The following is a 24,902-nucleotide window of genomic DNA, read 5'->3' on the forward strand; positions in this document are numbered from 1 at the left end:
ACTCCAGACGCTTAACATACAGAGCCACCGTGGCACCATAAGCTTACATTTCTTTCATCAGTCAAGTTCATGGAGCTGGGGAAGCATACTTCCTGATCACTCTATTTTTTGATGTTTCTTATTCCAATGATAGGTTTATACTCTTTGCTGAAAGAAAAAAGTTTTAAAATTTAATTGATTAAAATTAGTTAATTAATTAACTGAAATTAATTAATTAATTAAACTTCTATACTGAATTTAAGTGAAAGGTGGAAAAATCCCAAAGACGTAAGACCACTAAAGCTTACATAAAATTTTAGGGATTTGACTTATTTGAATGATAGTTGGTTGTGACAGTAAGTTTTTTTTTTTTTAATGTTAAAATATCTATGGAAGTGAGTAAAATTTGAATAATTCATTTGCATTTCTCAGATGGGTGTTCTTTCAACATAAACACTTGTACAGCTCCTGCTGAATGTGACGGTTTTCCTTTGACTCAGAACCCCTCATGTAGCCTTCTCATGTTTTCACTGTTTTTAAGTTTACTTTTGAGATCTAACTGAAGGGAAGAATTCAGCAACTTTAGAAGATGTCACCAGGATTTACATAGATGTATTAAACATTCCTCTAAAGTTATTTTGTTTCTAATAATCTTGGCTGTATACAGTTACTTTTAAAAGACAAATCTTATCTTTTCTCTGTTTTCCCAAAAATCTCACAATTTTCTAAGATGGATACCTAATAATTAACTACAATCCAACACTTAAAATAAAAATTGAATATTTTACTGCTTTTGACTTTCAATCTCCCATAAGGATGGGAAATAACTAGGTTTCTATACCATGAAATCCCTAATTTTATATATGCAATTTTTTTAATATGCCACAATTTTTATTGCAACATGACCATTTTTGTCAGGGTGGGGAGTTTGATCTAGATATGCAATGTTTAATAAATATCATCTAAACGGTCTTTCATCTGTCTGGATATATGTGAGTAACCTGATATGGAATATTTATTAGTGCTCAATAAAATTTTCACTTTTTTATACCAGATATTTTCTCCTGAGAGCGCAGCTTAGGTCTTACTATTTTATTTAGCTCATGAAAGGTAATCAGAGGTGCTATGTCAATTACTAGCGAGAACAGGTGATAGCTGCCCAATTCTCCATAATCTCTTCAGCTGACAAAGGTAACCCTAAAGCATCCTATTAAGATGACCCCAATGTTCATAGCAGCAGTGGCCATGGTCGCCAAATTGTGGTAAGAACCAAGATGCTCTTCAATGGACGAATGGATAAGGAAGATGTGGTCCATATAACTATGAAGTATGATGCCTCCATTAGAAAGGACGAATACCCAACTTTTGTAGCAACATGGACGGGACCAGAAGAGATTATGCTGAGTGAAATCAGTCAAGCAGAGAGAGTCAATTATCATATGGGTTTGCTTATTTGTGGAGCATAACAAATAGCATGGAGGACAAGGGGAGATGGAGAGGAGAAGGGAGTTGGGGGAAATTAGAGGGGGGGACAAAACACGAGAGATTGTGGACTCTGAAAAACAATCTGAGGGTTTTGAAGGGGGAGCGGTGGGTGGGAAATTGGGCCAGCCTGGTGGTGGGTATTGTGGAGGGCACGGATTGCATGGAGTGCTGGGTGTGGTGCATAAACAATGAATTCTAATACACTGAAAAGTAACTTTAAAAAATTAAAAAAGAAAAAGAAAAAAAATAACAACAGATCTTCTATCAGTTTGAGTCCCAGGGTAACCATGAGGAGCAAAACCCCTACTGATCCACAACTAAGGATAGCATCAGGACAAAGTAAACTTATGTTGTTTTGTATATGAACGCAAGTCTTCTATCAAATATGTGAATTGCAAATATTTTCTCCAGTCTGTGGCTTGTCTGCTCATTCTCTTAGTGTCTCTCACAGAGCAAAGGTTCTTAGTGTTAGTGACGAACATTTGTTTTCCTTCGATGGATGGTACTTTTGGTGTTGTGTCTGAAAGGTCATAACCAAACACAAGGCCATTCAGACAGATTTCCTCCGAATTTTCTCCTAGAAGTTTTGTAGCTTTGCACTTTACATTTATCTTTGGTCCATTTTGAATTGATTTTGGTGTTAAGATGTGAAATCTGTGTGTGAGTTCATGTTTTTACATAAGGATATCTAATCATTTCAACACCATTTATTGAAAAGACTATCCTATCTTCATGGAATTACCTTTGTATTTTTGTCAAAAATGAATTAACTGTATCCATGTGGGTCTACTTTTTGGCTTTCTATTCTGTATCATTTATCTGGGTTCCATTTTTTTCTCATACCAGAATGTTTTGATTCCAGTAGTTTTATAATAAATCTTGAAATGTTATATTGAGAATCCTCAGACTTTATTCTGTTTTTCAGAATTATGTTTGCTATTCTAGGCCCTTTACCTTTCCATATAAATTTTAGAATAATTTTTTCATAGCTCCAAAAATGCTTGTGGGGATTTTGACTGGGATTATGTTTAACCGATAGATTGGGCTAGGAAGAACTGACATCTTAACTATATTCCACTTTCTAATCCATGAAAATATCTTTCCTATTTATTAGGATATTTGATTTCTTTTATCAATAATTTATAATATTCCACATACAGACTCAGTACGTATTTTGTAGATTTAAAATTATTTTCTCTTTCTTTTTGGTGCTACTGTAAATGCTATCTTTTAAAAAAAAATTCACATTCTAATTGTTAATAGCTAGTAAATAGGAAAGCAACTGCCTTGTGTCTTTGTTACTTTAAACATTTGAAATTTGGGGGTTTTTGTTACCATTCAACTGTCTTACTGAATATGGAAACTGTACCTAAAGCATGCTGATTCCCTAATAAAAATCTAAAACATGTGTTTCATTGGGATCTAATAGCTGGTGGTAGGGCGTCATACTGGAAACTGAGAAGATAGAGATTTGTGCGTTACAGCATGCTGAAACATTTGCTAAAGCCTATAATAACATGAAAGGCAGATCATGTTCCCAATGCACTTGTAGCTCTAAAGGAATACGTTGGAAAGCAAAATGTTGGTTATGTGTTTTGGTAACCACTGGATAGTTTGGCAAGAAACAATTGAACTCTGGAAAGAACTAGCCAGTTTCCAAAGCAGAGGGGAAAGGAAACAGAATGAACCCAAATATTACTTTTTCATCCCAAACAATGAAAGTCTTATCTTTGATTGAGAAATACTTTGTGGAACCAAAATCTACTAAAACCTTTCAACTGATTAAATTACAGTTGGACAAGGAGTAAATTAGGGGTGAAAACTCTTAAGTCCTTTCAACTAGGAGAAGAATTCATTATTATTAGATCCTAGGGTACCAAAGTACCTGACACTAAGGGGGGAGAGAGAGAGAGAGAGAGAGAGAGAGAGAGAATGTGGAAGAGAAAGCAGAGAAATGTAGCAGTTCTGGGAAGTATATCTCAAAAAAAAAAAAAACAAAAAAAAACAGGTTTGATCTGGTTACTAGCCCAAGGAGCCAACTAAAAGCACATAGATCAGAATCTCACTGAGTATCTCAGGAGGCTGTTCTTTTCCTCTTCCAGACTTTAAAGATATTTGGGTTCTCCACCTTATATAGGCAGAAAATGACTTAAGAAAGCAAGTACATATTCCCCAGTGACCACTTAAGATGTGGCCAAGAAATATATTGGAAAAGGAATCCACCCAGAGGCTGTAGCTAGTGACTTGAAAAACAATGAACAGAGGAGCTCCACCCCGTGGATACAGTCAGAGCACAACCAAGGAACATTCCATACCCCCAGGGTAGGGAACCTTCTAATATCTTCCCATTGGAATTTTAGAATTGCTGTGAACCAGAGTTTATAGACAGTTCCCCTTTCTTCCTCTTTCTGAATGGGAGTGCTTATTGTTTTCCTTTCCCACCATTGCATATTGTGTGTCTATCTGGTTGGGAAGGCAGCACATTTTCACGGATTTGGCTCCCTATTCTCCAGATCAAGGAAAGCCACATTAAGACCTGATGAATGCACATTCCTCAGAGATACTGGATTCTAAATTCCACACCATGACTGGAATGGACTTTTATGTTGTCACTTTTAGGTGGTGATGGGTGATTCTACGTGTGGGAAGGAGAGTGAATAGAGTATTTGATAATCAGAAAAGCAGACTCTGATCAATATTAATATTGCTCCCAGAGATTTCTGATTCTCCTTGCCTTCCAGGGACATTCATTCTCCAAGTTATACATAGTCATAGTCCTCGCTTTGGCCAATGAAATGTGAATGAATGTAAAGCGTCATGCCAAGTTGAAGCATGTAAAGTCGATGCTCCATGTTCTTCGATCCTACCAAACCATGTTTAGATAGCACCAGAGTTTCGCTCAGGGTGGTCTCCTGAGCAACTCTAATGAGCACATTGCCCTTTCCAACCTGGATTACACATTTACCATGAAGAATAGATCTCTGTTATTTTATGCCACTAAGATGTGAGGATTCTTTGTTTTGCAGCATAAGGTAACCTATCCTGATTATTGCACAAGGTAAATTACATAATAGCCTTGACCCTTGGATGGACTAAAACTCAACAACTCTTGACCCTTGGATGGACTAAAACTCAACAACTCTGTAGATGAATAAAAATGTTCAGGCTTTGCAAGAAATTCTTAGGAAAAATATTCATAATTTTAGTCACGTTTCTATAGCCTTCTAAAATGCAGTAGTCATAATAAACATATGAAAAGAATAAGATTACGAATTCAGATAAAGACCAGATAAAGACAACCTTGTGAAGTTTGTTTTTTGAATTCTTCTACTTCCTTTTTCTGTGGCTACTCAGTCTCCAGAGAACCTTAATCTCCACTCACTAACCCCAACCTCTAAATACATAATTGTACACAACTCAGGGCATGGTAGTTTTGGAGAATATGTAAAAGTGGTGCCATTTGGAGTTAGTGCAAATTACCTCCATTATTTGGGTTGGAATGCTTGGAGAAAATGATATGGGATGTGAAAAATAATGAGCGAGTTTGTACATGTCTACACTAGAAGCAGTGTTCAGTCATAATCTTCCTCTGCTCCCTCCTCCCCTTTTCCCTTTTTTCTATTCATTTTTTATTTTTTCCTCTTATTATGCCTTTAAAAAGTAATTTTAAGGTAAAATGCAACAGTTTGATATGATATCAGGAAAATACATGTGATGATGTGTTCATTTAAGGTTCTTTCAAATCCTTTTTTTAAGATGTCTTATTTACTTACCATACAAGAATCACAATAAATTGCATTTAGGAACTTGAAAATTAAAATTCAGAGAAGTTCATTGGTCTGAAGATTCATGATAATAGGGAAATTCAGGTGCTCTAGTTAGTGAAAACACGTAACGAAATGGTAATAATGCAGTATCTCATATATATAAGCAGCAGGTGTCATACCCATTATACTTACAATTTTCAGTAAATGTTAAAGGAAATAAAGGCAGATGTTTTATGAACTATGTCCTAGTTTTCCTATTAATTATTAATATTAAGATACTATTAATTATTAATATTAATTACTAATTATTATCTCAGGATTTGTTTAACATCTAGATAAAGCCTAAATTTCCCAGTTCCTTTTGGGTTTAAGAAATTCAGTGTTTAATACAATAATTTCCAGTGACAAGAAATCAACAAATACCTATTTGTTAACAGTATTTTTTTCAACATTAAGTGGAGAACATATTGATTTTTATAAATATGACAAAAAAGTAAGAATTTATAGAGCTAGAATGTGTCCTAACACACAATACACATGAAAAAGCAAGTCTGTGAGTGTGGAAGCCATTTTGAGTCTCTCAGGACTATGTTCCCAGGATCAGACCATTGACTGAGGGCTTCTTTCCATGACTGTGATGAGACTCAGCTGGCCTCTAACAATCCCCTCCAGGGAGCTGGCAAGGCCAAAGGACATTGCTGCAACTGGTTTCCCTGCCCCCACCTCCACGCTGCTGCCCTCAGTGAGACTGACTGTCTGGGAAGACAAAAGTGTTCAGACAGAGGATTCGACCTCAAGTTGGAAGCAATGCCAAAACCCACTTTATTTAATGTAGGCAGTGACTTTCCACCCACAGCTTCCACCTCTCTTAAGTGTTCCAGTTCTGCTGGCTCATGAACAATCTTTTCCTGTGGACGACGGCCAGTTACTTGATTGTTATATTTTCCTTTCTAACTTTGAACTGAATTATCTTCCATTGGTTGCAAATCTTTCAGAAATATCCCCCAATTAAAGTTAACTCTTTCTTTTAGTCTTTCCCTTTACTTACAGAAAACTTAAAAAATATGAAGCTAGCTAGCACTAAAATGAAATGAGAGTTAGAAAAGAAAAAAAAATTGAATGTATTTCAATATATTCAAGATATATGAATATCTTGGGAAGATATCAGGAAAGAAACTGATTAATGTAGAGAAAGCGGTTGATATTTGATATTATATATTATTTCTTTTCAACATAGACATCAATCTCTGATACCACACCTTTTTTTTTTAAAAAACTTTTTGGATAATTGCATTTAATTTATTCTCATATACATTACTATAGTTACACAGTTTCTGCTTTTCTCCAATCTAATTTTATCTTAAAATTCTTTATTATAGCTCATAGAGTCTACAACATGTAAAAGGTACTAAATGTGACTTTATGTTTGTAATTCAATATGGTTATGTTGTTCAGAATAGAATGAGAAAGTTTAACCAAACTCATTAAAATCTTGTTACACTGATATTTCTACCAACTAGATATGATAATAAAGGATAAGCCAATGGTAATGAGAGACTTCAAACATTAACCATAACTACCAAATCAAGAGAAAACACATAAATTTTCTTGCATTCTAAACCTCCTTTGAAAAGTGGAAAAAAAAAATAGGGATGTGTGGGTGGCTCAGTTGATTAAGGTTCTGCCCAAGCCTCAGGTCATGGTCCCAGGGTCCTAGAACTGGATCCCATATTGGGCTCCCTGCTCAGTGGGGAGCCTCCTGCTCCCTCTGTCTGCTGCTCCCCCTGCTTGTTTGCTCTCTCTGACAAACGAATAAATAAATAAAATCTTTAAAAAAACAAAAAAGTGTAATAAAAGTTAATCACCAGGTCTAGTTTGCCTAGACCAACTGATTTTCTACATACAAAGTAAATTCCAAATTTTCAGCTATATTTCGTTAGGAAAGTCATTGTTTGAGGCTCAAATCTCATGAGGAATTGGTAAATGGTTGATTTCTTTGGACTCGTGTGTAAACATTGATCCATACATAAACTGTTCAATGAGTATTAAGACAATATAAACTTGTCCTATCTTTTACATAAAAGAATTATTGAATATGTATGCTTTCTATGTAACATTATATAATTTGAGGTGTACAACATGTTAATTTGATACATTTACATATTGCCATACTATGATGGCCACTGTAGCAATATTTAGCACCTCTATCATAGTATATAACTAACTATCCTTTCTTTTTAGTGGTCGGTACATTTTTAGTGGAAAAACATCAAGAGAAAATTTTATAATAGTGAAGGGCATGCTTTTTTGGAATAAACAATATTTTTCAAAAAAACCTCTTTGGCTGTCCTATCCTAATGACACACACCATTTCTAGTTCCTGTATAAATGCTTCCATTTCATTTGAGGACAGGTGCCATATGAGGTCAAGAATAGGGTGGTCAGAACACGTATTACACGTTGGCAGTGTTAGACATGACTTCTGGATAAAAGAATGAGAAGTTAATATATTTCCATTCAGAGTGTCAGTTAAAAACTCCATCTTTGGTGGTGATGATGAGTGGGTGGGGTGGGCCTTGTATAGTTTTCTTTCTCTTGCTGTGGTTTTTTAGAATGTTTAAAAAATACATACACTGTGCCAAAATAAACCACATAGTTTTTAATAAAATAATTAGAGAATTTTATAAATTTGAATGGCACTCTTTATTTTGATATACAAAATCTGCAAAGGAAAAAATTTACAGCTATCTATAGGTAATTGAGGCATTAAAATATTAGTGGTAAAGTAGTGGTAATAATAAGAATAAAAAATAATAATGATGTTATATTTGGCAAGGGATCATGTATGGAAGTTCTAAACAAATTGCACTTGCCATAGCAGCAGATCTCTGTCCATTTGGGAGGTGACAGCAAGATTTATTTTCATTAAAACCCAAGACTTCTTTCCACCTTCACTAGAGCACCTGTTGACAAAATCCATCAAAACTACTAAAGAAGAGCACAAGGTATAAATCTCCTGTTAAACAAATTAAAGGATTTTTGAAGTAATATTGATTACTTGTCACTGTTGTCCCCTCTTTTTCTTAGCTCATAAATCTTACTTTGAGGAAACTAGTTTAATCTCAACAGATACCACAGAGAATATTTAGTTTATGAGGCAACTTGAGGAAAACTGTCTTTCCATACCTTCATCCGTGTGATGTAAAGCCCGGGATAGTAATTTCCTGGGATGCAGAGACACCGTCTTTTATACTGATTGTATTAGTTGTCTATTGCTGCTTTAACAAAATGCTACACACCTGGTGGCTTAAAACAGCACACATTTATTATCTTGCAATTCTGGAGATCAGGAGTCCAAAATGAGTCTTTCCAAGCTAAAATCAGGGTGTTGGCTGGGCTGTATTCTTTTCTGGAGACTCTGGAGGCTTTTCTAATGTTTCTGCCTTGTTTTTCCACATTTAAGAAACCTTGTGATTACCTTGGGCCCATGCAGGTAATCTGGGATAACCACTCTATTTTAAAGCCCACTGATTAGTCACCTGAATTCCTTCTGCTTCTTTAATTTCTTTTGCACTGAAATTTAACTTATTCACAGGTCCTAGGTTTGGACTATCACATGTTTGGTGAGTTCATTTTGCTACCTAGCTATTCTTTACATGTTTGAGAAATTGAGCATCTGAAGGACATGATTTTTTTTTTAATATGAAACATGTGATTACTATTATATTTCCATGGACTTTTTCAGCAATTAAAACCATCTGCCTCTTTTCCTAAGGCCATATTCTCATTATATGTAACATTTTCTTTCTTTGGAGAAAAAACATTTCAAAAAAATTCATTTTCCTTAAATGAGTTACTTGCTAGGAATAGACTAAGGCATACAAATTAATTAAAAACTTTTTAGAGAAAGTCATGAAATTTCCATATTTTAAAAATGTTATGTTACATACTTTTTTTTAAAGTTTGGTTTCTTTCACTCAGCATATTTTCATATGTATTCATATTGGTGACTGCCTTCAGAGTTCATTGTTTTTATAACTGAGTAGTATTCCATGGTACACCAGATTCTGTAATTACTTATCCGTTGGCCTATTGCTGGAGATGGGGATCGTTTCCAGTTTCCAGTTATTGCAAATGACACTCCTGAGCAAATATAGATCTATGCTTTCTTTGTATGAGTGAATGACTGGGAATGGAGTCACTGCGGCATGTGGTGGACGTATATGAACTTCCTAAGGAACCGAAAACTGTTTTTCAAAGCAGTTGTATCATTTTGCATTTGTACCAGTAGTGTAAGAGGTTTCAGTTGTCTATATCCTCATCAACATTTTAATACCTCATCAATAGTCTAATTTTAGACTTACTAAAAGGTGTACAGTGTTACCTATTTGTTCTAATTTATATTTTTCCAGCGACTAATGATCCCATTTTTCATGTACTTCTTACCACACACACACACACACATACACACACACACATTCTTTGATGAAGTGTCTATTCAAATCTTTTGTTTGATATATATATTTTTTTAATGTGGAATGCTTCACAAATTTGTGTGTCATCCTTCTGCAGGGACCATGCTAATCTACTTGGTATTGTTCCAATTTTAGTATATGCCCCACCAAAGCAAAGACTCTTTTTTTTTTAATTTGGTTGTTCATTGTTTCATTATTCAGTTTTGAGAGTTCTCTCTGTATTCTGAATACAAGTTCTCTACTAGATGTGTGGTTTGCAAATATTTTCTCCCCATGCTTGGTTTCTCTTCTCATTTCTTTAATAATGCTGTTCAAAGAGCCAAATTGCTTAACTTTGATGATATTATATATATCACTATTTCTTCAATATATTATATATTGTGATTTTGGCATTATATCTACAAAAACTGTACACAAAATCAAAAAGATTTTTTCTCATATTTTCTTCTAGTAGTTTTATGGTTTTTGGTGTTTCATTTAGGTCTATGAGCTATCTCAAGTTTATTTTTGTACATGAAGAAAAGTCTGAATCAATATTTCTTTTTTATTATGTTATGTTAGTCACCGTACAGTACATGATTAATTTGTAATGGAATGTTCTATGATTCAATGTTTGCATATAACACCCAGTGCTCCATGCAACACGTGCCCTCCTTAGTACCTATCATCAGGCTCACTATCCCCCCAACCCCCTCCCCTCTAAAACCCTCAGTTTGTTTCTCAGATTTCATAGTCTCTCATGAGTCGACTCCCCCTCCAACTCCCCCAGCTTCATTTTTCCTTTCCTTCTCCTAATGCCCTCTATGCTATTCCTTTTGTTCCACAAATAAATGAAACCATATAATTGACTTTCTCTGTTTGACTTATTCACTCAGCATAATCTCCTCCAGTCCTGTCCATGTTGATGCAAAAGTTGGGTATTCATCCTTTCTGATGGAGGCATAATACTCCATTGCTTATATGGACCACATCTTCCTTATCCATTCATCTGTTGAAGGGCATCTTGGTTCTTTCCACACTTTGACTATTGTGGCCATTGCTGCTATAAACATTGGGGTGCATATGGCCCTTCTTTTCTTTACATCTGTATCTTTGGGGTAAATGACAGTAGTGCAATTGCTGGGTCATAGGGTAGCTCTATCTTTAATTTTTTGAGAAGCCTCCACACTATTTTCCAAAGTGGTGGTACCAACTTGCATTCCCACCAACACTGTAAGGGAGTTCCCCTTTCTGCACAGCCTCTCCAATATTTGTTGTTTCTTGCCTTGTCAGTTTTTTCCCATTCTAACTGGTGTAAGGTGGTATCTCACTATAGTTTTGATTTGAATTTCCCTGATGGCTAATGATGATGAACATTTTTTCATTTGTCTGCTAGCCATTTACATGTCTTCTTTTGAGAAGTGTTTGTTCATGTGTTCTGCCTGTTTTTTGACTTGATTGTTTTTTGGGTGTTGAGTTTGAGAAGTTCTTTATAGATCTTGAATATCAGCCCTTGTCTGTATTGTCATTTGCAAATACCTTCTCCTATTCTGTGGGTTGCCCCTTTGTTTTGTTGACTGTTTCCTTTGCTGTGCAGAAGCTTTTTTATCTCGATGAAGTCCCAAAAGTTCATTTTCACTTTCGTTTCCCTTGCCTTTGGAGGCGTCTCTTGAAAGAAGTTGCTGTGGCTGATGTTAAAGAGGTTACTGCCTATGTTCTTCTCTAGGATTTTGATGTATTTCTGTCTCACATTGAGGTCTTTCATCCATTTTGAGTTTATATTTGTCTATGGTGTAAGAGAATGGCCGAGTTTCATTCTTCTACACATAGCTGTCCAATTTCCCCAGCATCATTTATTGAAGAGACTGTCTTTTTTTCATTGAATATTTTTTCCTGCTTTATCAAAGATTAGTTGATGATAGAATTAAAGGTCCATATCTGGGCTATTTTGTTCCATTGGTCTATGTGTCCACTTTTGTGCCAGTACCATGCTGTCTTGGTGATCACAGCCTTGTAATATAGCTTGAAATCAGGCAACATGATGCCCCAGCTTTGTTTTTCTTCTTCAACATTTCTTTGCATTTCGGGGTCTTTTCTGGTTCCGTACAAATTTTAGGATTGATTGTTCCAGCAATTTGAAAAATGTCATTGGTATTTTGATCAGAATGGCATTGAAAATATAGACTTCTCTGGGCAGCATAGGCATTTTAACAATGTTTATTTTTCCAGTCTATGAGCATGGAATGTTTTTCCATCTTTTTGTGTCTTCTTCAATTTCTTTCATGAGTGTTCTGTAGTTTCTAGAGTATTGATCTTTTACCTCTTTGGGTAGGTTTATTCCAAGGTATCTTACAGTTTTTGGTGCTGTTGTAAATGGAATTGATTCTCTATTTCTTGTTCTACAGTTACATTCTTAGCATATAAGAAAGCAACTGATTACATTGATTTTGTATCCTGCCACATTACTGAATTGCTGTATAAGTTCTAGTAATTTGGAGGTAGAGACTTTTTGGGTCTTCCACATAAGGTATCATGTCATCTGTGAAGAGAGAGAGTTTAACTTCTTCTTTGTCAATTTGAATACATTTTATTTCTTTTTGTTTTCTGATTGTTGTGGCTAAGAATTCTAGTACTATGTTAAACAATAGCGACGAGAGTGGACATCCTTGTCATGTTCCTGACCTTAAGGGAAATGCTCTCCTCTTTTGCCCATTGAGATAGATTTTATTAAATTGAGGAATGTCTCCTCTAACCCCGTACTTTTCAGAGTACAGGGCATCAGGAAAGGATGCTGTATTTTGTCAAATGCCTTTTCTGCATCATTTGAGAGGACCAAATTGCTCTACCTTTTCCTCTTATTAATGTGTTTTATCACATTGATTTACAAATGTCAAACCACCCTTGCATTCCAGAGATAAATCCCATTTGGTCATGGTGTATAATCTTTTTAATTCACTGTTGGATCCTACTAGCTAGGATCTTGTTGAGAATTTTGGCATCCACATTCATCAGGGATATTGGTCTGAAATTCTCCTTTTTGATGGGTTCTTTGCCTGGTTTGGGGATCAAGGTAATGCTGGCCTAATAGAATGATTTGGGAAGCTTTCCTTCTAATTCTATTTTTTAAAACAGCTTCAGTAAAGTAAGTGTTATTTCTTCTTTGAATATTTGGCATAATTCCCCAGGAAATCCATCAGGTCCTGGACTCTTGTTTTTTGGGGGGCTTTTGATCACTGCTTCAATCTTACTACTGGTTATTGGTCTATTCAGATTATCAATTTCTTCCTGTTTCACGCTTGGTAGTTTATGGGTTTCCAGAAATGCATCCATTTCTTCCAGTTTGCTTAACTTATTAGCATACAGTTGTTGATAATAATTTCTGATAATTGTTTCTATTTCCTTGGTGTTTCTCATGATTTATCCACTTTCATTCATAATTTTACTAATTTGGGTCCTTTCTCTTTTCTTTTAGTTAAGTCTTGCCATTCATTTTTTGATATTTTTAATTCTCTCAGAGAACCAGCTTCTAGTTTTATTGATGCGTTCTACTGTATTTCTGGTTTTTAATTCATTGATCTCTGCTCTAATCTTAATTATGTCCCTTCTTGTGCATGGGTTAGGCTTAATTTGCTGTTGATTCTCCAGTTTGGGATCTTTCTTCCTTGGCCTCATGTACTTCTCATTTCATACACTGAATATGTCTTGCCAGCTCTTTCTGGCTTGCCAGGTCTCCGTGGACAGGTCTGATATTATTCTGATGCTCCTCCGTCTGTACCTAAGGAATCTTGTCTCCCTAACTGCCTTAATATGGTTTTCTTGGTTCTAAGCTTTGTGAGTTTTGAGTTTTACTATTACATGCTGGAGCATTGGTCTGTTCTCCTTGATCTTGGGAGGGGCTCTATGCCTCTAGGACAAGAATGCTTGCTTCTTTCCCCAGATTAGGGAAGTTCTCAGCTATGATTTGCTCAAATATGTCTTCTAGTCCTCTCTTTCTTTCTTTCTCTCTCTCTCTGTCCACTCCCTCAGAGATTCCAATAATTCTGGCATGGAAACATTTCATGGCATTGTTTCTTTCTTTTTTTTTTTTCTTTTTAAGATTTTATTTATTTATTTGTCAGTGAGAGAGAGCATAAGCAGACAGAGTGACAGGCAGAGGCAGAGAGAGAAGCAAACTCCCTGCTGAGCAAGGGGCCCGGTGTGGAACTCTATTCCAGGCCCTGGGATCACGACCTGAGCCAAAGACAGCAGCCTAACAAACTGAGCCACCCAGGTGTCCTGTCATTTATTTTTCTAATTCTGTTTTCTTGGATTTTAAGCTGTTTGTTCCAGGCCTCCTCCTGTTCCTTCTTTTCTATCAGTTTGTCTTCTAGATCACTAATTCCTTCTTTTGCCTTGTTTACTCTGGCTGTGAGAGTATCTAGATTAGATTGGATCTCATGGATAGCATTTTTAAGTTCTCCTAGATCAGCTCTCATTTCTGCTTTTAGAGAATCTATGTTGCCATTGATGGTTTTCTCCATCTTAGCTATTGCCCTCATAACTTACCTTGAAGTCTATTTCCAACATCTTGCTTGTATCCATATCCATTAGTTTTGTGGCAGAGGTCACAGTTTCTAAATCTTTGCTATGGCAGGGGTTCCTCCTTCTAGTCATTCTGTTGAGGGGTAGATGAGGGAATGTATAGATTCCAAATTATTGACCACAACCCAGGCAAGATGCACCTGTTTTATAGGGACCTTAAACTTGTTGACCTCTTGTTCTTCCAGCCTATCTTCTGGGACAGGGTCTACTGCACTGTACTCAGGCAACCCTATTTGGGCAGAGTTGTGCTAACCCTTTAGTGGGAGGGGATGGGCTCAGTGAAAACTGGTTTGGGGGGTTGTTCTCAGGCAGCTTTTTGCTTCTCTTCTGAGAGTCAGAGCAGAAGTGACCATATCCAAACCTCTGTCTCAGAACAGAGATCACAGTCTGCTCTCCAGAGAGCCTGCCGGGTCTTGCTGACTCCATTTTTGTCTGTGCTGGTAAAGACCACAACATCCTAGGTTGTGTGCCCACAGCAGCATCCCCAGCTCTCACTTCCAGGTCCAAGCATGTCTCTGCTCTTTGTGCTCCTAAAACCACCAGCTGTCCCTGGTTGGTATGCCTGCCCCTGCAACTCCAGGTTTCAGTCTGGGGACTGCCCTAAAGTCCTTTCCCCACCACTACCAGTCTGCGAGTCTGTGCCTGGTCCCCAGTGTGGGAGACTTTTGTACTCTGGCAGTGCAGGATCTCCGAGGCTCCATTCCCCTCCTGTTTATCTTCTGATATCTGCCCACAGATCCACAGCTTCCTGCTTTGTACCTCAAAACCAGCTGCCGGAGATTTTCTGTTTGTAGTGACCCAGACATATATTCTCACATCTCAGGCTGATTTTGTGGGTGTTCAGAGTGGTCTGGTAGATATCCAGTTCAGTTCAGGGGAACAGTTGAAATAGGGTCCCCTCCTTCTCCACTATTTTGCCCAAATTGTGTACTTTGAATATGGACAGTGCTTTGTATATCAATACATCTCGATACAGTTGCTTTCAAAAAGTAAAGTACATCTTTACTATTGATCAGGCAGAGTTTATGTGTGTGATATGTAGATACATATAGAGCTTCTCAAAGGAGGTAGAAATTTATCTAAAAGAATTCAGAAACCAAAGATGAATAAAACGTGATTTCTAATTTATCACTCCTTTATTTGTGTCCCTTTCCTTCAAGACTCAGGTTGGCTTCCCTGTCTGCTCTCTGCTTCCATGGCACACACTTCCTTTATCAAGATTTTTTGTTAAATAAATGAATACTCAATTATTCTAGCGCAGTGTAAGAATTCCATTTTTTTCTCCATGGAATTGACTTTGCATCTTTTTTCAATCAGTTGACTATATGTGTATATGTCCACTTCTGTAATTTCTATTATGATCTGTCAGTTTTTTTATCCTTACACTATGATAGCACCATATAGACTACTGTAATTTACAAGTCCTAAAGTCAGATAATATTAGTCATCCAACTTTATTCTTCTTTTTCAAGTTGTTTTTGTCTATTCTGGGGGATTTATATTTCTTCTTTTTAAAAAAGATTTATTTATTTATTTCAGAGAGAAAGACAGAGAGCATACATGCATGTACAAGCGGGAGGAGGAGCAGAGAAAGAGAGAGGATGTCAATCAGATTCCACGTTAGGCACAGAACCTGACTTGGGGCTCAATCTCATGGCCCTGACAGCATGACCCTGAGATCATGATCTGAGGGAAAACCAAAAATTTGTCACTTAACTGATTGAGCAACCCAATGTGCTCCTTGGGTGATTTGTATTTCTATATGAACCTTAGAATGAGCCTGACAATTTCTACCAAAAAAGAAAAAAAAATCCTGCTAGGATTTTGACTGAGACTGCATAAAATTTATAGTCCAATTTGACATCTTAACTTTATTTTGTGTTCCATTTCATAAATTAAGTATATCTCTCCATTTATGTAAATTTCCTTTAATATCTTTCATCAAAGTTTTAACATTTTCAGCATATAGGCCTTGAATATATTTTTCAAATTTGTTAAGTATCTTATCTTTTAATGCTATTATAAATGGTATTTCTTTAAATTTACATTCCCAATTTTATGTTGCTAGTATATACAATAAAATTAATTTTGGTATGTTTACCTTTTCTGCAATGTGTTAATTTCACTTAATAGTCCACTTTTTTATTTTCCATTCTGGTTGGCTTTCATTTATTTTTCTTGCCTTACTGTCCTATCTCGAACCTCTCATACCATGATGAATAGAAGTGGTGAGAGTGAATATCTTTGCCTTCTTGCAGATCTTAGGGGTAAATTTATATATATATATATAACTGTATAAGAATGAATTACTTAGCCCTTTGTCCCTGAATATGAGAAATAAAGATGTTCTCTTATGTAGTCACAGTACAATTATCAACTTTATAGTTTACATTGATTTAGTGCTTATATCTATTTTAACATCACTGCTCCAATTGTTCCAATACTCCAGTTGTTCTAATAATGTCTTTTCCACCATTTCCCCCTCTTTCAGAGTATCCACTCTAAGGCTGGTTATTATGCTATCTGCCACCTCTCCTTGGTTTCCTTTGATCTTGAACATCTTCAATAGTCTTTCTTTATCTTTTACAACATCGATGTTTTGAAGAATAAAGACCCCCTTTTTAAGTCACATGTTCCTCTCATGTTTATCTAGTGTTTTCTCATGAGTAAGTAGTTGTTACATAGTCTCAGCTAGAATCCTGAAGAGCTGTGCTGTATCTTTCTAAGCTATCACATCTGGAAACTTATCATATTCATCTGTCCTTCAGTGGTGATGTCAATTTTTTTTTAAAGATTTTATTTATTTCACAGAGAAAGATCACAAGTAGGCAGAGAGAGAAAGAGAAGCAGGTTCCCCGCCGAGCAAAGAGCCGAATGTGGGGCTTGATCCCAGGACCCTGAGATCATGACCTGAGCTGAAGGCAGCAGCTTAACCCACTGAGCCACCCAGGTGCCCCTGGTGATGTCAGTTTTGATCACCTCATTAGAATAGTGCCGAAATCCCCACTGTATGATTGTGAGTTTTTCCTCCCTTGAAATTAATAATTAGTCTGTGGGGAGACACTGAAGGACAATGAAAATATCCTACTGCTAATAAAAAATTCTTTCTGAATTTGTCATATGTTAGGTTCTTTTGTCTAATTCTAAGTAGAACATACTGTTTATCAAGTGATTATTTCCTAACTTTAACATTTCCTCCACATTGATCAGTTAGTCATCTGTATTTACTATAAGGAAGAGCTCTCCTTTCTTTAATTATTCATTTTTCCATTTATTATCAATAAGGACTCACAAATTCCCATTCATTCAGTGGATTATAGTTCATTAAGGTGTATAATTAATTTGCAGCTAAAATTGTCCCAGATTTGGCCAGTAAATGCCCCTTCAAACTAGCAGTTGTATCCTTATGACAAGCTTCTGTCACTCTTTTTTTAGTAGTTCCTTATTTTCTGACATAACAGGAAGCATGAGGGCCATTATGACCAGCCGTTATGTCCAGACTGTTAACATGCCCGCCCTGTCATCAGATTCTTTAAGATGCCTTTGTTCATCTTTGGAAGAGTGGTAACAGAGAAGAGATTGTAAGCATTATGTGGGTTCATTGCTAATGGGGTTTCATTTCTTCTTGATCTTTCCTTGGACAGAGCTAAGAAAAATATGCATATACAGACACACATATGCATATGCTTATCTGAGCTATAGATACCCACATACATATGTACGTGTATACATAAACACACATACACATGCACACTAATAAACATATTTAAGAAAACATAAGTTCACACCAGTACATCGAATTCTGAGCTATCCTTATTGGGCTTATATTGGCCTTTCCCCATTCAGTATCTATTGTTTTTCCATAGTGAAACCTTTGGTTGCCAACATTAAAACATTTACCCATTCACTCAACTCTTTAATGCATCTAAAATACTTCCAGAATGTTTTACCTACACTAGTACCATCAACAAACCTATTACAAACACCTCGGGATTTGTCTGTGACTCTTCACGTGCTGCTTTGCTCAAGATTAAGCATATGTAAATGCTATGTTCATAAGTTACTTTGATGTGTTTGTTATTTCACTTACTTTCTCTATAGTGCCTTTATGGTAGCCAATGGGATTGGCTACGTGCACAGGTTCCTTCAGTTTGTGAGTTACCATTTATCTTAATTTATATCTAAAAATAGAATATTACATGCTTGCAAATGTCAAAGTTACGTAAGAGGGTATACTCAAGAAATTGCTACTCTCTCTTTCTTAAATCTTCTATTTAATTCTCCCCTTAAGTTTTCCTACCGTGTTTCTCTTTTCAAACTACTGTGACACTGTGATTTGCAAATCAAGCCATGACAGCATTTGAACTTGGAGAAAATTCAACATTTATATATTAATTAATAATTTGACCTCTGCCTTTTCCAGTGTTCTCAACTCAATTACAATAGTTTTATTTGGCGACAAAAAGCTGTAAATATAAATATAAATACAGGCACTATTGTTTGGCACTACTTGATTATAAAATTGGTGTTCCTGTTATCCAAAGTATACATGTATGCATGTGAGTATGTCCTTCTCAACAAAATTATAGTACAATAAATATAAAATCTCATAGGTAATGCATTAGCCTCTGAAAATTCATCTATTCCAAGTACAAGCAGGATGTGTTCTTTTCCAATTTTCTTGCTCAGGAATCATACCATAATTCAGAAGAAAAAAGAAAAGAAAGAAAGTAAATGATGCCACCTGTAATGTTTATGTATAAGCCATTATTTTTTTTGCCCTACAATAACATATGAGGCACATAAATAACTTATATTTTGAAAAAAATAAGTAAATGTATATGTTATATTAAATGCAATACATCCATGTTCTTCCCAGTGGTATGACTTTGACTAAATATAAAGAAAAACCTGAACTTAACCGACAACTTTTTTTTTTACGTTCTTCATTTGAGTTTTGGTGGGAAGTATACTCACTATACAGGATTATTTATTAACTAAAGAATGAATAGAGATTCAATGATCATAATCAAGTTCCAGGTGTATGATAAAATTGAATATATCCAACTACCTGTTTCCTTACATCTCTTCTTCCAGTCTTCAATTCCACTCCTAAACCACCCAGCACTCTGACTCCTACTTCACAGACTTGCTCAAATACTTTTTCCATCTCAAAGTCTCACTCTAATCAGTACCTTTTCCAAGTTATGTCATACATTAATTTCACATTCTTTCCTCTCACTTCTCAGATTTCACTTTAACATATCAAGACTTATTGATGGGGCACCTGGGTGGCTCAGTGGTTTAAGCCGCTGCCTTCGGCTCAGGTCATGATCTCAGGGTCCTGGGATCGAGTCCCAGCATCGGGCTCTCTGCTCAGCGGGGAGCCTGCTTCTCTCTGTCTCTCTCTCTGCCTGCCTCTTCATCTACTTGTGATTTCTCTCTGTCAAATAAATAAATAAATAAAATCTTTAAAAAAAAAAAAAGACTTATTGATCACGCAAGTCTAGAAATTACATTGCAGTAAATTGGTAATTATATGGTGAATTAATATCTAACATATTATCAGATCATTTTTTTTAAATTTGTTTGTTTGACACAGAGAGAGAGACAGTGAGAGAGGGAACACAAGCTGGGGGAGTGGGAGAGAGAGAAGCAGGCTTCCTGCTGAGCAGGGAGCCCAATGTGGGGCTTGATCCCAGGATTCTGAGATCATGACCTGAGCAGAAGGCAGAGGCTTAACGAATAAGCCACCCAGGCACCCCATCAGATTATCTTAAGAATTACAAAAACAATAGAAAATCATTTAAAGGATTACAGTCTAACAGCAGCAATATAATATTAGACATTTGGCTTTAAACAATAAAATTTGATAAAATTTTATTTCCTTGTAGTAACATTTCGTAATATAAGTCCTGTCTTCCACATTTTGCTCTTTTATTCAGATAGGAGACAATTGCTATAGTCATAGATATCTTATGTAAGCAGCACTTTAAAAAGCATTACACTAAAATGTGAGTTAGGAATATTTTGTCTATGACAAAAAAATTCAAGACACAATAAAACAAATAAGTAAGATATTCCTGTGTAAATTCTCTTTTTTTAAATGTTTTTTTTTTTAGATTTTATTTATTTATTTGCCAGAGAGAGAGAGAGAGAGAGAGCGAGCACAGGCAGGCCGAGTGGCAGCAGAGGCAGAGGGAGAAGCAGGCTCCCCGCTTAGCAAGGAGCCCGATGTGGGACTCGATCCCAGGACGCTGGGGTCATGACCTGAGCCGAAGCAGCCGCTTAACCAACTGAGCCACCCAGGCGTCCCACCTTTGTAAATTCTTTTAAATTTTGTTGAATAGCAGTGGTGATAATGGACATCCCTGCCGTGTTCCTGACCTTAGCGGAAAAGCTTTCAGTTTTTCTCCATTGAGAATGATATTTGCGGTGGGTTTTTCATAGATGGCTTTGATGATATTGAGGTATGTGCCCTCTATCCCTACACTTTGAAGAGTTTTGATCAGGAAGGGATGTTGTACTTTGTCAAATGCTTTTTCAGCATCTATTGAGAGTATCATATGGTTCTTGTTCTTTCTTTTATTGATGTGTTGTATCACATTGACTGATTTGCGGATGTTGAACCAACCTTGCAGCCCTGGAATAAATCCCACTTGGTCGTGGTGAATAATCTTTTTAATGTACTGTTGAATCCTATTGGCTAGTATTTTGTTGAGTATTTTCGCATCTGTGTTCATCAAGGATATCGGTCTATAGCTCTCTTTTTTGGTGGGATCCTTGTCTGGTTTTGGGATCAAGGTGATGCTGGCCTCATAAAATGAGTTTGGAAGTTTTCCTTCCATTTCTATTTTTTGGAACAGTTTCAGGAGAATAGGAATTAGTTCTTCTTTAAATGTTTGGTAGAATTCCCCCGGGAAGCCGTCTGGCCCTGGGCTTTTGTTTGTTTGGAGATTTTTAATGACTGTTTCAATCTCCTTACTGGTTATGGGTCTGTTCAGGCTTTCTATTTCTTCCTGGTTCAGTTGCGGTAGTTTATATGTTTCTAGGAATGCATCCATTTCTTCCAGATTGTCAAATTTATTGCCGTAGAGTTGCTCATAGTATGTTCTTATAATAGTTTGTATTTCTTTGGTGTTAGTTGTGATCTTTCCTCTTTCATTCATGATTTTATTTATTTGGGTCCTTTCTCTTTTCTTTTTGATAAGTCGGGCCAGGGGTTTATCAATTTTATTAATTCTTTCAAAGAACCAGCTCCTAGTTTCGTTGATTTGTTCTATTGTTTTTTTGGTTTCTATTTCATTGATTTCTGCTCTGATCTTTATGATTTCTCTTCTCCTGCTGGGCTTAGGGTTTCTTTCTTGTGCTTTCTCCAGCTCCTTTAGGTGTAGGGTTAGGTTGTGTACCTGAGACCTTTCTTGTTTCTTGAGAAAGGCTTGTACCGCTATATATTTTCCTCTCAGGACTGCCTTTGTTGTGTCCCACAGATTTTGAACCGTTGTATTTTCATTATCATTTGTTTCCATGATTTTTTTCAATTCTTCTTTAATTTCCCGGTTGACCCATTCATTCTTTAGAAGGATACTGTTTAGTCTCCATGTATTTGGGTTCTTTCCAAACTTCCTTTTGTGGTTGAGTTCTAGCTTTAGAGCATTGTGGTCTGAAAATATGCAGGGAATGATCCCAATCTTTTGATACCGGTTGAGTCCTGATTTAGGACCGAGGATGTGATCTATTCTGGAGAATGTTCCATGTGCACTAGAGAAGAATGTGTATTCTGTTGCTTTGGGATGAAATATTCTGAATATATCTGTGATGTCCATCTGGTCCAGTGTGTCATTTAAGGCCTTTATTTCCTTGCTGATCTTTTGCTTGGATGACCTGTCCATTTCAGTGAGGGGAGTGTTAAAGTCCCCTACTATCATTGTATTATTGTTGATGTGTTTCTTTGATTTTGTTATTAATTGGTTTATATAGTTGGCTGCTCCCACATTGGGGGCATAGATATTTAAAATTGTTAAATCTTCTTGTTGGACAGACCCTTTGAGTATGATATAGTGTCCTTCCTCATCTCTTATTATAGTCTTTGGCTTAAAATCTAATTGATCTGATATAAGGATTGCCACTCCTGCTTTCTTCTGATGTCCATTAGCATGGTAAATTCTTTTCCACCCCCTCACTTTAAATCTGGAGGTGTCTTCGGGCTTAAAATGTGTTTCTTGGAGGCAACATATAGATGGGTTTTGTTTTTTTATCCATTCTGATACCCTGTGTCTTTTGACAGGGGCATTTAGCCCATTCACATTCAGGGTAACTATTGAGAGATATGAATTTAGTGCCATTGTATTGCCTGTAAGGTGACTGTTACTGTATAACATCGTACTAGAGGTCCTAGCCTCAGCAATCAGACAACAAAAGGAAATTAAAGGCATCCAAATCGGCAAAGAAGAAGTCAAATTATCACTCTTCGCAGATGATATGATACTATATGTGGAAAACCCAAAAGACTCCACTCCAAAACTGCTAGAACTTATACAGGAATTCAGTAAAGTGTCAGGATATAAAATCAATGCACAGAAATCAGTTGCATTTCTCTACACCAACAGCAAGACAGAAGAAAGAGATATTAAGGAGTCAATCCCATTTACAATTGCATCCAAAACCATAAGATACCTAGGAATAAACCTAACCAAAGAGACACAGAATCTATACTCAGAAAACTATAAAGTACTCATGAAAGAAATTGAGGAAGACACAAAGAAATGGAAAAATGTTCCATGCTCCTGGATTGGAAGAATAAATATTGTGAAAATGTCTATGCTACCTAAAGCAATCTACACATTTAATGCAATTCCTATCAAAGTACCATCCATCTTTTTCAAAGAAATGGAACAAATAATTCTAAAATTTATATGGAACCAGAAAAGACCTCGAATAGCCAAAGGGATATTGAAAAAGAAAGCCAACGTTGGTGGCATCACAATTCCGGACTTCAAGCTCTATTACAAAGCTGTCATCATCAAGACAGCATGGTACTGGCACAAAAACAGACACATAGATCAATGGAACAGAATAGAGAGCCCAGAAATAGACCCTCAAATCTATGGTCAACTAATCTTCGACAAAGCAGGAAAGAATGTCCAATGGAAAAAAGACAGCCTTTTCAATAAATGGTGCTGGGAAAATTGGACAGCCACATGCAGAAAAATGAAATTGGACCATTTCCTTACACCACACACAAAAATAGACTCAAAATGGATGAAGGACCTCAATGTACGAAAGGAATCCATCAAAATCCTTGAGGAGAACACGGGCAGCAACCTCTTCGACCTCTGCCGCAGCAACATCTTCCTAGGAACAACGCAAAAGGCAAGGGAAGCAAGGGAAAAAATGAACTACTGGGATTTCATCAAGATCAAAAGCTTTTGCACAGCAAAGGAAACAGTTAACAAAATCAAAAGACAACTGACAGAATGGGAGAAGATATTTGCAAACGACATATCAGATAAAGGACTAGTGTCCAGAATCTATAAAGAACTTAGCAAACTCAACACCCAAAGAACAAATAATCCAATCAAGAAATGGGCAGAAGACATGAACAGACATTTCTGCAAAGAAGACATCCAGATGGCCAACAGACACATGAAAAAGTGCTCCATATCACTCGGCATCAGGGAAATACAAATCAAAACCACAATGAGATATCACCTCACACCAGTCAGAATGGCTAAAATCAACAAGTCAGGAAATGACAGATGCTGGCGAGGATGCGGAGAAAGGGGAACCCTCCTACACTGTTGGTGGGAATGCAAGCTGGTGCAGCCACTCTGGAAAACAGCATGGAGGTTCCTCAAAATGTTGAAAATAGAACTGCCCTATAACCCAGCAATTGCACTATTGGGTATTTACCCTAAAGATACAAATGTAGTGATCCAAAGGGACACATGCACCCGAATGTTTATAGCAGCAATGTCCACAATAGCCAAACTATGGAAAGAACCTAGATGTCCATCAACAGATGAATGGATCAAGAAGATGTGGTATATATACACAATGGAATACTATGCAGCCATCAAAAGAAATGAAATCTTGCCATTTGCAACAACATGGATGGAACTAGAGCGTATCATGCTTAGCGAAATAAGTCAAGCAGAGAAAAACAACTATCATATGATCTCCCTGATATGAGGAAGTGGTGATGCAACATGGACGCTTAAGTGGGTAGAAGAAGAATAAATGAAACAAGATGGGATTGGGAGGGAGACAAACCATAAGTGACTCTTAATCTCACAAAACAAACTGAGGGTTGCCGGGGGGAGAGGGTTTGGGAGAAGGGGGTGGGATTATGGACATTGGGGAGGGTATGTGCTTTGGTGAGTGCTGTGAAGTGTGTAAACCTGGTGATTCACAGACCTGTACCCCTGGGGATAAAAATATATGTTTATAAAAAAAATAAAAAAATTAATTAAAAGTAAAAAAAAAAAAAAATTTTGTAGTTAATGTTTTGTTTTGTTAATGTGAATATAATTTTGCCACTTTGGTATGAAAGTGACAGTTCTATTTAGTAATACAGGGAAGTTCCTCTTCAGCACCCTGGTAAGCATCAGGATCAAGTCGAGTTCTCTGATGACAC

At 36.5% G+C, this 24,902-nt stretch overlaps 1 non-coding gene across 1 annotated transcript; it reads right to left on the reverse strand.

Annotated features, from left to right (window-relative positions):
- Positions 1–9,758: 9,758 nt before the first annotated feature.
- Positions 9,759–9,865, reverse strand: LOC123393706. The gene has a single exon (XR_006608520.1). It is a non-coding gene; the product is annotated as a U6 spliceosomal RNA (small nuclear RNA).
- Between the last annotated feature and the right edge of the window lie 15,037 nt (positions 9,866–24,902).

The sequence above is a fragment of the Mustela putorius genome, unplaced genomic scaffold (genome assembly GCF_011764305.1).
Source record: "Mustela putorius furo isolate JIRA1106 unplaced genomic scaffold, ASM1176430v1.1 tig00000992_pilon_pilon_pilon, whole genome shotgun sequence".
Lineage (NCBI taxonomy): Eukaryota > Metazoa > Chordata > Mammalia > Carnivora > Mustelidae > Mustela > Mustela putorius.